The sequence below is a fragment of the Capsicum annuum genome, chromosome 1 (assembly GCF_002878395.1).
Source record: "Capsicum annuum cultivar UCD-10X-F1 chromosome 1, UCD10Xv1.1, whole genome shotgun sequence".
In the NCBI taxonomy this organism is placed as follows: domain Eukaryota; kingdom Viridiplantae; phylum Streptophyta; class Magnoliopsida; order Solanales; family Solanaceae; genus Capsicum; species Capsicum annuum.
The window spans coordinates 247946326-247959377 of NC_061111.1; positions in this window are offsets into that span (position 1 = coordinate 247946326).

The window sequence follows — 13052 nt, forward strand, 5'->3', positions numbered from 1 at the left end:
CATTCAAGACCATGTTTGGTCTATATGAGTGGTGGTCATTCCATTCGGTCTTACCAACGCTCCTAGTACCTTTATGCAGCTAATGAATCATGTGTTAGAGCCATTTATTGGCAAGTTTGTGGTTGTGTACTTTGATGATGTTTTAGTTTATAGTAAGTCCCTTAATGAACATGTATTGCATCTAACGAGTGGGTTTGATATTCTTAGGAAAGAAAAGTTGTATACTAATATTGAAAAATGCTCCTTCGGTGTTGATAAAGTTTGTTTTTGGGATTTGTTGTATGCTCGAGGAGTAGAGGTAGGCGAATCCAAGATAACCGCCATTAAAGATTGGACAACCCCTAAAACCGTGGATGAAATTCGAAGCTTCCACGGGTTGGCAAGTTTTATAGGAGGTTCGTCAAAGGATTTAGTACCATTGCAGTCCTCTTGACCGAAATAATCCAAAAGGACCAACTTTTCTAGTAGGGTGAAGAGCAATCTAAGGCCTTTAAGACCTTGAAAGATATTCTCATTTCGGCACCATTATTGCAATTGCCTAATTTTGACAAAATGTTTGAAATATAATGTGATTCTAGCAAAGTGGGCATACGCGTGGTTTTGATACAAGAATTTAAGCCTATAGCTTACTTTAGTGAAAATCTCAAAGGAGCAACTCTAAACTACTCTACATATGATTTGGAGTTGTATGCCTTGGTTAGAGCGTTAGGCAATTGACAATACTATCTTTGGCCCAAGGAATACTTAATCTGAACGGATCATGAATCTTTGAAGCACCTTCGAGCACAAGAAAAACTTAACAAACAACATACCAAATGGATTGAATTTCTTGAAACCTTTCCCTATGTGATTCAATACAAAGGGGGTAAGGATAATATGGTAGCCGATACGTTGTCTAGAAAGCATATTGTTGTGTCCACTTTTTCATCAAAGCTAATGAGGTTTGAGAACCTCATGTCTTTTTATCCCGAGTACCCCTAATTTGATCCTATCTTTAGGAAGAGTGAAGTCGTGGGTAGGTACAAGAGATAATTGGATTCCAGCCCCTATGCCATGTTTGGTGGATATTTGTTTTGGGGAAATCGGTTGTGTGTACCCTCTAGCTCTTGGAGAGAGTTGTTTGTGAGGGAGGCACACGATGGCAGTTTCATGGGTCACTTTGGAATTGATAAGACCCTCGGAATATTGGAGGAACAATTCTATTGGCCAAGGATGCGCAAAGATGTTGTCAAAGTTTGCGACCAATGCATGGATTGTAAGAATGCTAAGTCTAGGCTCCTTCCTTATGGGTTAAACACCCCGCTTCCCACTCTATCACGCCCATGGTTTAATATTTCTATGGATTTCGTGTTGGGGCTGCCACGGACACAAAGGGGTCGGGATAGCATCTTTGTTATTGTTGATCGTTTGTCTAAAATGGCACACTTTATTCCTTGCAAAAAATAGTGAAGATGTGGCTAGTGTAGCTTCTTTGTTTATCAAAAATATTGTTAATTTGCACGGTATCCTAAGGACCATTGTAAGTGATGGGGACTCCAAGTTCCTTAGTCACTTTTGGAAGTCAACGTGGGGTAGGCTCGGAACCAAATTATTATTTTCTACTTCTTGCCACCCATAAACCGATAGCCAAATGGAAGTAGTGAATTGAACTTTAGGTTCTATGCTATGTTCAATGGTTAAAGGTAAGTTGACCTCTTAGGAATATCACCTACCTCTCATTGAATTTGCTTACAATCGGGTGATCCATTCAAGTACGGGCATCACGCCTTTTGAATGTGTCTACGACTTCAATCCCCTTGGGTATAACTCATTTTCCAAGTGATGTTGTTGCTATATTAGATGGAAACAAGAGGCCCGAAGCCATGAAACGCTTTCATGAGAAGGTGAGATGCGGCTTGAGAAGAAGAAACAATAGGTGGCCAAACGAGTCAACAAAGGAAGAAGGCATTTTGTGCTTGAGCAGGGAGATTGGGTGTGGGTACACCTACGAAAAGACCGGTTTCCCAACCAAAGAAAGGGAAAGTTGCTGCCAAGAGGTGATAGTCCATTCGAATCTCTTGAAAGAATCAACGATAAATCTTATAAGACTGATTTGCCACCGGAATACCAAGTACATAACAAGTTCAATGTGTGTAATCTCTCATGGATTGATACCATGGAATATGAAGAACCTGTGAGTTTGAGGTCAAACTCCTCTCAAGATAGAGAGGATGATAGGGGTGTCACAGTCTCGAGACCATTTACTAGAAGCCAAGCTTGGGAACTATAAGGACTTCAAGACACGTTTATGAAAATGGACGCGGTTGAGCTTATTGCGAACTCGCCCAAGGGAGTGTACACCTTGACATGTGAGGGATGACCTTAGGTGCTCAAAACTCACCCAAGGGAGTGTACGCATTGACATGTGAGGGATTACCTTAGGTGCTCAAAATACACCCATAAGGCTGCCCCAAAACACTCCACACCCGCCACCCCTTCATTAAGGGTAAGGGGGTCCTTTTGCCAACTTTTTCTAATAGACTATTTAAAGTATGTCCTTTAGTCTTGTTCCTTAGTTAGATTATTTTTGAAACAATATTTTAACATTGAAACACCATACTCTCAAGAGAGAGTAGACTACCATTTACATCACAAGAAATGATTTCTTCTTGTGTTGTGTGTATCGGCTAGAAACGTAAGTTATTGAGTGAACCGAGTTCCTCTTGGGTTTGCTTAAGAACTTGGTGCTTGTTGAATTATTTTGTAGAGGTTTTAGAGTTTGATACACTCTTTAGTTTCTACCTAATGAGTTTTTCTTGTGTCAAGTTACCTAATCTTTTATTGTTTTAAGTTTGTTTTTGCTTCTTGTATCGTATTGTTGTCTTGTTGTTGCGAGTTTAGGTGTGTTGTTGTTGCCTGTTTGTGGAATGTTTTGGTGTTATTGATACTGTTTGGTATCAATTTGTATTGTATCATTCCACAGCCCTTCTTATTCAAACCATTTATAATGTTCTGTTTTAGATTTTTCAATTAACTCAATCATTTGACCACCAAAAATATTTAAACAATGCAAGGGAGTCCTTATTTCAAAACACGTGCAAACTTATGCAAAGATTCTCCCTTTTCAATATTTAAACAAATAATGGTCGATTCCTTTGTACAAATTCATGCAGCTCTTTCAATTATCACATTGAACATTTATAAATAGGAAAACACCCTCTCTTCAATTCATAATCAATATCAAGTCTAAAACAATAGTAAAACACTTATCCCATGCTTCAAAACATGCAATTGAAAAATCCACAATATGTGAAATCAAGAGGTATCATAACAAGAGAGGGGTTTTATTATTCATGCACTAGATTTCATCTTTGTGAAACTATAAATGCATATGCATACATGATTATAGTTTAATTCTATAAAAAGCGGTTCAAGACAAACGTTCACTTTCATCAAATAAATTCATAATACATACTATTCAAAACCATATCGAAAACCATCTTTGTAAACATGATTGTATATCTTTAGACTTAATAAAAACCATAAAACTTATTCCCAATGATTTTAGGATAGCCTCACGTACCTTAAGCTTCTTGATTTGGAGAAGAAAGCTTGAATTCCTTGGATTCTTGGAGAAAAGAATTTTGGATATCGTTCTTAGGGAAAGGTAGGGTTTTTTGGTGAGTGATGTTGAAGAAGATCGGCAAATATTGCCCTTTCGGGTGATATAAATCATCCTTTGTACATTTGGGGTTGAAGGGAAAGGACCAAAGTGCCCCTTGACCTTTAAGGAGTTGAAAATAGCATGGGAATGAACCAGGCAGTACGCCCTTAGTCCGGTTAGATCCCGGGATGCTTGCTCCAGTCCGGTGCTTTAAGCCCCGTGGCTCGGGCTTATCGTGCACCCTCACTGTCTCTCACAAAATTGGCTATAACTTTTCGCTCAAGTATCGGATTAAGACAAAATTGGTATCGTTGGAAATCTGACTCAGTTATCTATAATTTGGTGTGTCTTGAGCTAAAAAATTTCACGTATATCAAAAGTTATACACGTTCAAATTTGACCCTTGTAAAATCAAATACCAAACTTTGAACTTTGCTCTTGGTGGTTTCTATGAACATTTTTTACTTCGAAAGCACTTTCCACACTAGGATAAAGATCATAACATATATTATCAAGGAATCATTGGGTTCAGGTCTATATACGTAGAAATGATGGTTTAAATTCTAGCTCGAAGGTGTGGGGTGTTACACTCATGCACGAAAGATTAAAATTGTCCGTTCTTATAAGTAATAAATTAATGTTCACAATCAAAGATGAGGTTGGACAAACATCTTGATGATTGTAGCACAAGATTAAATATAATTTGATTTTAATCATGGAAATTGTAATATTCCAACTTCTTGTGCTAGTACATTTTATATGTATGGAATGGACCAATTAGAGATATTCGTTTATATTCTGAATATTAATAAACGACATCTCTAGTCCATTACATGTACTTATACTCTTAATATTGATATAATTATTATGATCTATGTGGTTTGATTTGTCATTTTAATATATTAAAAGGTGAGACTCTTTTATGAGTCAATATATTCCTAATAGGTTGGATGATGATAAATTACTTAGTGAAATATTAATTAATTGATAGAACCATATCTCGAACTTTAGATAGAAGACACCCCTTTATGGTTGCTTATAAGTTTTCATGTGAAAACCCTGCAGGTGGATTTTATATCCTTCATGTGAAATAAGTTAAACATTATAAATAAAGGATTAAATTAATTAATGAGTTAAATTTTTTAGAGAATTTAATTTAATTGATTGATGTCGGTAATTCTAACATGGAGAACTAAATAGATGTAATGGTGCATTTTGAAATTAAATCGAGGAGTGCAATTGCAGATTTTTAGTAAAATAATTTATAATTTATTATGATATGATAATTCTAATTGAAAGCTTCACTTAATAAATCTATGGTCCCTGTTATACCTGATTAACTAATCAATTTTGAAAAAAAGAAAGAAACTTACTAGAAGAAGTAATATTATTTACTGGTCTTCTGAAAGGAAAATGATATCTTCTGACTTTAAATAATAAAAACGTTTTGGACAATTGAAAAGATGAAAACGTTTTGGACAGTTGAAAAGGCTGAAAACGTTTTGGACAATTGAAAAGACAAAAATGTTTGTCTCTTGCTTTTCCCTTCTTTAAGAGAAAATAGGAATAAATAGGAGTTTTGGTTCAGAAGATGACATCTTTTCTTAAAATCAAAAAGCACATGCCCACACAAGTTTGATAGCAAAAGCTAGTCAAAAAATAGTAGAAGCCTGTAGCCCTGGAGGTCAAGGCAGTGAACGAATTGTGTGAAAGCTTCAACAGGTAAGTAGCTTTTCAATTTCGTTTGTTGATTTATATTATCTAGATTATATGTAAGTTATATTGGTCCTATAGAATTGGTGTTTCCGATGTGCATGTTCTAACAGACATTTCCTCTTCTCCTCCATATTACCCCATATGAAGTTTCTTTGTGTAGAGTCAAGTTAGTTCAAAGTGGCTTTAGGAAAAAGAAGATCAGTTGCATGATATAAATGGAATACGAAGGAAATTTGTTTTCCAGTCATCGATTGCTCAGATATTATGCAGATTTCATTAAGAGCATCAACAGTGAAATTACAACCTTTATTATTAGGCATAATACATAAATATGATCCTAAACTTGACATTAAATTATAACTTTGACCTTAAACTTTGACAGTGCACAAATATGACCTTTAACTATTCAAAACTGCACAAATATGACCTCCGATCCTACGTGGCAAAACACATGTTTTGCCACGCAAAATTAGGCGCGTCCAGCTTAAAATCTAAGGGCATAATACATAAATATGACCCTAAACTTGACACCAAATTATAACTTTGACCTTAAACTTTGACAAGGCACAATATGACCTTTAACTATTCAAAATTGCACAAATATGACCTTTAAATGGCTTTTCACTATTATTTTTTCATTATCTTTGGCTCAAAGATGAAAATGGCATCTAATTTCTTTTGTCATTGCGGGAAAAAGAGCAATATTGAAGATTTATTAATTAGGTTGGTCAGCCTCATACGAAAAAAGCGTGCGGGTATGTATATATATTATAAAGCAAAGGAAAAATTTATGTTATATAATATATCTAAATATAATTTATTTAACTATTAAATTAAAGATGAAACTATACTAATAATAAAAAAAATTATAGTTTTAATAAAACTTTATTAAATTAACGTTATTAAGCATAGTAGCAGTAGTATATTAAATTAACGTTATCAAATTAATGTTATTAAAATTTAATGTTATTAAATTAACGCAGGGGCGGACCTACGTGGTTGCCATGGGGTTCACCCGAACCCCCTCGGTAAAAAAATTACGTTGTATATATAAGATAGAAAATGCCTATTTATGTACATATATTAATGTTGAACCACATGAAACAAGGTACTTAGATAGCCCAGTAGTGTTATTTTCTCTTCTTGGGCGCTTCCTTCAGCCTACTGCGCGGGTTCGATCCCTACTTTTTCTTTTTTAATAAAAAAAAAAGCTAGGTAACACAAAAAGCAAAACTTTGATAGTGCACAAATATGACCTTTAACTATTTAAAATTGCACAAATATGACCTCCTCCAAGTCAACCCTTTTAACGACGTGGCATCGTGTGATTAGATTAATTTTCCACGTAGGCGCGAGTGAAACTCACGCATGGGGTTGCAACATCGGAGGTCATATTTGTTCAGGTTTTGAATAGTTAAAGGTCTTATTTGTGCACTATCAAAGTTTAAGGTCAAAGTTATAATTTGATGTCAAGTTTAGGATCATATTTATGTATTATGCCTTATTATTAACGTCGGATAGCAGGATAAGGTCATCAACAAAGAAGACATGTGATACTAAGGGCCTTTATTAGAGATTTTAAAGGATATATCTCGTCTACAACAGTCTACTTCATGATGAAATAGTTTATATAACATCTCCATATATCTATAACTATATATCTATATAATCTATAAATATATTTATATAATATATTAAAAGTGTGAAAGTCTTAGAAATGTCGTTTGAACATTTTGTCATTCATTAAAAGTCTTTGCTTCAGACAAAATAGTCATTTCACTATTTTTTTCTAATATTTAAGAGTTGAAAATTAATTAGATATATCTATGATAAAACCTTTTCCTTATTAGAATTCATCAGAACTAATGACAACTAATATTTTTTTTATTAGTTTAGAATTCTAAATCAACTGAATTTGATTTTAAGAAGATTTAAAAAGTCTATAAATCTACATCTACATCTATAATATATTAAATTCATTATTCTGATGGTAAAGTATATATGTGCATACAATAAAATATATATTTTGAACTTTTAGCACTTTATTTAAAACCTTTGCAATAGATAAAATCGTCTAATTTTAAATAATAAAAAGTTACACGTGCGACTAAACTAGTAGATGATAAATATGTAAGGAGACAAGGGACCTCCCTGCCTAATTCCTCTCGATGGTTTTAAAAAAGTTTGTCTTAGAGCCATTGATGAGAATGGAAACTTTTGATGTAGAAATGCAGGACATGACAATATCTTGTAACTTCGAATTTGAAATAGATAATTTAAAGTTCAAAAAGTATTTAAGGTGAAGTAGCTTTTTTTCTTGAAAGAAAATTCATGTGCATATACAAATCCAATACTTTTTTTCAATTTCAACTTCAAATTCTAACCAAATCATGTCTAAACACCTATAATTGCCTCAAAACTTGCGGAATACATAGCGGACCTCCTAATCTTGTCAAAAAAGTTCAGTTAGAAGAATCAACTACATGACCTATTAAACACCTAATTCCAATTTCAAATGATCATCTAACACATAAAAGATCTCTAAGCATCAAGTGAAATAAATATACTTCTCAACGAAATGACCAACAATAAAGTACTGCCATTCACATTAAGTACCAACAAACGGAGGGGGAATAAAAGATTATATAACTTGCAACCCCTCCCCGCCAATCCCATAACAAAAATCTCCTTAACACTTAGAGCAATCAGTAGGTAAGAACGAAAGTTCTTATTTATTATCTAGTAAACTTACCGCGCCTAATCCGCACCCCCTATAATTGGTATTAAAGCCTTGTTATTTAAAAAATACGGAAGTAGTATATATATGGATTTATTTAATTAATCCATTAATTATGATGAGATTTAGATATTCCCCAAAATATTCCTTAAATGAATAACGTACAAAAATATAAAGAATTATAACAAATAATATCTGAAAAACGTAAAGAATTAAAAATAAGGTTAGAAAGACTACAGTATAATATAATTGCCGGAGTTAGTAAAAACTCAATAAATGCACAAAAAGAAAAAACATCAAATTTAGAATCAACAATAGATAGTCTAGAATATACATACCAACATGATCTATTAACAATTAAATAAAAAATGAACAAACAAGAATTTATAATAGATGAAAAAATATATGAAAACCATGAAGGATTAAAAATAAAAATAGTATTTTCTAATCTAGGGAGAAGGTATAAGAAAAAATAGGTGAACATTTATATTTAATGTTAGAAAAATAAGAATTAAAATTAGAAGATAAATTGATAGTTATGGTGAGAATAGAAAAAGAAAATGAAGAAATTGATAGAAAAAAAGGAAATAGAAAAAATAAAACAACAAACTACAGAAGAAATACAAAAATTAGAAGAAACTAAAAATAGTAGGATTGCTGAATTAGAAAAAGAACTAAAAATGCTAAAGAATCTATATGAAAAAAAAGACAGAAAGAAAAAGAAGAAAAAAATAAAGAACAAAAATTATTAAATGAGATAAATCAATTTAAAGAAAAATTAGAAATAAACAATAAAGAAATAGAAACCAAGGAATTAGAAATTAATACAATAGATGTTGAAGAAACAGATAATTATGATTCGGAAGATAGTGAAACATATAAAGAAATCTTAATAAATACAAAAAATTTAGAAATCAATGAAAAACAAGAAGTAATTAATGAAGAAAACTTAGAAAATATAAACATGGAAATAAACTCTCTTGATAAAAAAAAAAAGATGAAAATATAAACATATAATACCTAGAACATCAGAAATAAGAAAACCTACATATTATAAGAATAAGTTTAAAAGATATAATCTAAAGAATGAATATGACAAATGGACACCAAAACAAATAGTTAATAAAAATTATAACTTTTTAGACTTAGATTGTGTAATAAATACAGAAAAAACAATACAATTATGGATAGGATATATGACAAAACAATTATTAGATAATAATATAAATATAACAGATGCACCAGAATATATAGAAAAAACACTAACAGGAACAGTGAAATTATGGTTTTTAAATCTAACTGAAAATAGTAAAAGGGTATTAAGAACTGATAAACCTACAGAAGGAACATCATTAACAACAACAACTAAATTAACACCTAAAGAATTATTAAAAAATATGAAACAGTTATAAAAGACGAATTTAGTAGCATGACAACAATAGAAGAAGAACAAAATAAAGAGAAAAATACAAATAGAAATTTAATGTTAAAATTAACAATATGTAATATGTGCTATGTAGATGAATATACTTGCGCATTTAAAGAATACTATTATAAGAGAACATATAATACAGAAGAAAGTAAAGAAATAAGAAAATTATATTTTAGTAAATTACCTGAACCATTTAGTTCAAAAATAATAAAAAGTTGGGATGAAGCAAAAATAGTAGATACTCTAGGAGCAAGAATAAAATTTTTACAACAATGGTATTGAAACCTATGTGAAAAATATAGAGAAGAAATAAAAATGGAAAAAACATTAATAAGAAATTTAGCATGTTGCAAAGATAAAATCGCATCTCAATTTGAATGCGAAGAAAGATATTATAACAAAAGAAAAAGACATAAGAAATATAAGAAATTCAAGATATCAAAATATAAATATAAAAAACCAAGAAAAAGACATTTTGTAAAAAATTATAAACATAAAGACCATATAGGAAAAAGAAATCTATAAAAGAATGTACTTGTTATAATTGCGGAAAATTAGGACACTTAGCTAGAGTTATTGTAAATTACCTAAAAACCCAAAAAATAAACAAATATCAAAAATAAAAATAGAAAATACTGAATATATGCAGATAGATTATATAGATTACGAATTAGAAAGTGAAGACAGATCTATGAAATTTCAGAAAATGAAACAGATAATGAAATAGAAGATAATGAAATAGATAGTGAATTAGACGAATTAAATGACTGAACAAGATATACAAATAAACCAAATAACTGAAGTAGATATAAAAATAATAACAAAAGAAGAATATTTAAATGATAAAGGAACAGATCAAAAAATAATATTTGATAATAATATATTTGATGAAATAAAAGGAAAAGAGTTAGACTTAAGTGTAGAAAAATATTTAAAATACCAACAATAAAAAATATATTTACTAGGAAAAAGAAAGAATATTACGTAGTAAGTCAAAAGGAACATGTAATAGACTGTAGATATGCAAAAGGTAAAGCTAGTATACCACTAGTTACAAAAAGGATAATTAATAAAGAAATAAACGATATAAAAAGTGGAGACCCAATAAAATATGTAAACCTTGGAGGTACAGAGATATTAATAAAAGCATGTTTTAGAGAAGGAATAGATACACCAATAGAATTATATTTAGCAGATGATAGATTTATAAAACCTATAGAAAAAAGTATAATAATTGCCATAAAAGGAAATTTAATATATAAAAAATTTAAATTTATAATAAGTGTGAATTATTTAGTAGCAATAACAGATAAAAATATTGATAAATCATTAATATTATATTGGAAAATATCAGGAATAGAACTAACCCTTGGAAGCAAAATATTTACAGCAAGATGTAAAAATCTATATGTATTAACAACAAAACATAAAATAACGGGAAAAAATAAAATTAATAAAATACAAATAGAAAGTCCTTTTGAACAATTCGTAAAAATAATTGATAATAATGATTATAGTTACAGAAATATAGACATAGAAGAAGATTTAGAAATAATAAATGATAGAATAAGTACAACAAAAAGAATAGCTTATGAAAAACCAGAATCATCAAGTTCATCAAAAAGAACAAGTTATGAAACAAGTTCAATAGGTAATTTAAATCAATATTACATAACAGGAACAATAAATGAAAAAGAATATTTAATACTCTTAAATACAGGACAAGAAGAAAATTATATAGGAAAATATCTAGTAAAAAATGAGGAAATAAAATTTGATAATAATATATGCCCAGATCTACCAAGAAGCTTAGTAAACGCTAAAAATGTAGAAGAAAAAAAAATAACAATAGGAGTTGGAAAAATGAAAATAGAATTTGAAATAAAGGAAGAAATGCAAAAAGCATACATAATATTAGGAATAAAATGGTTAGAACAAGTAAAACCATATAATATAGAGCATACACAATTATCTATAACATATAACAGAGAGAAATTATTCTTAAGAAGAGCTTTAACATGATATGAAAATATATGTATTAATGAAGATAGTAGTAGAAGAATATTACAGTAGATATTATACACCTATGATAGATACAGGAGCAGAAGCTAATTTATGAAGATATAATTGTTTACCAGAAAGTACATGGGATAAATTAAAAATACCAATAATAGTTAAAGGATTTAATAACGAAGGAAGCTTAATTACTTATAAAGCTAAGAATGTAAAAACACAAGTATGAGATAAAATATTAACAATAGAAGAAATCTATAATTATGAGCTAACATCAAAAGATATACTTTTAGGAATACCGTTTTTAGATAAATTATACCCACATATAATAACTAGAACAGATTGGTGGTTTACAACACCATGTAAATAGAAAGTAAGAGAAAAAACAATTATTAATAAAATAAGAAAGAAAACTGATTGGATAGAAGGATGTGAAAAAATTACACAAAAATTAAAAAATATAAAAAAAAATACTGAAGATACAATAGAACTGGTCGTAGTTTCAATAAATAAAAAGGAAATAACTATATTTTCAATAAATAAGATAGAAATAACTAAGAAAAAAATTAGAACAATTATATAGTGAAGCTCCATTAAAAGGATGGGAAAAACTTAAAATCACTATAAAAATTGAATTAATGGATAAAAATAGCATAATAACTGAGAAACCATTAACATATAATTTTGATGATTTAGAAGAATTTAAAATACATATAGAAGGATTATTAGAAAAACAATAAATACAAAAAAGTAATAGTAAACATAATAACCCAACATTTATAATAAATAAACATAGTGAACAAAAAAGAGGAAAAAGTAGGATGATTATTGATTATAGAAATTTAAATGCAAAAACTATGACTTATAATTACCCAATACCAAACAAGATATTATAAATAAGACAAATATAAGGATATAATTATTTTAGTAAATTTGATTGTAAATCGGGATTTTACCATTTAAAGTTAGAAGAAGAATCTAAGGAATTAACCGCATTTACGGTATCACAAGGATTTTATGAATGGAATGTACTACCATTTGGATATAACAATGCACCAGGTAGATATCAATATTTTATGGATAGTTATTTTAAACAATTACCTAATTGTATAGTATACATAGATGATATACTATTATATACAAAAACTAAAGAAGAACATTTATAATTATTAGAACAATTTACAAATATAATAGAAAAATTGGAAATAAGTTTAAGTGAGAAGAAAGCAAAAAATATGAAAAATCAGATAGAATTTTTAGAAATACAAATAGATAAAAGTGGAGTCAAAATGCAACAACATGTAGTCCAAAAAATAATAAATTCAGAAGAATAATTAGATACAAAAAAGAAATTACAATCATTTTTAGGATTAGTAAACCAAGTAAGAGAATATATGCCAAAATTAGCAAAAAACTTAAAACCATTACAGAAAAAATTAAAAAAGGATGTAGAATATAGATATAATGAAGAAGACAAAAAACAGGTACAGAAAATAAAATTACTTTGTAAA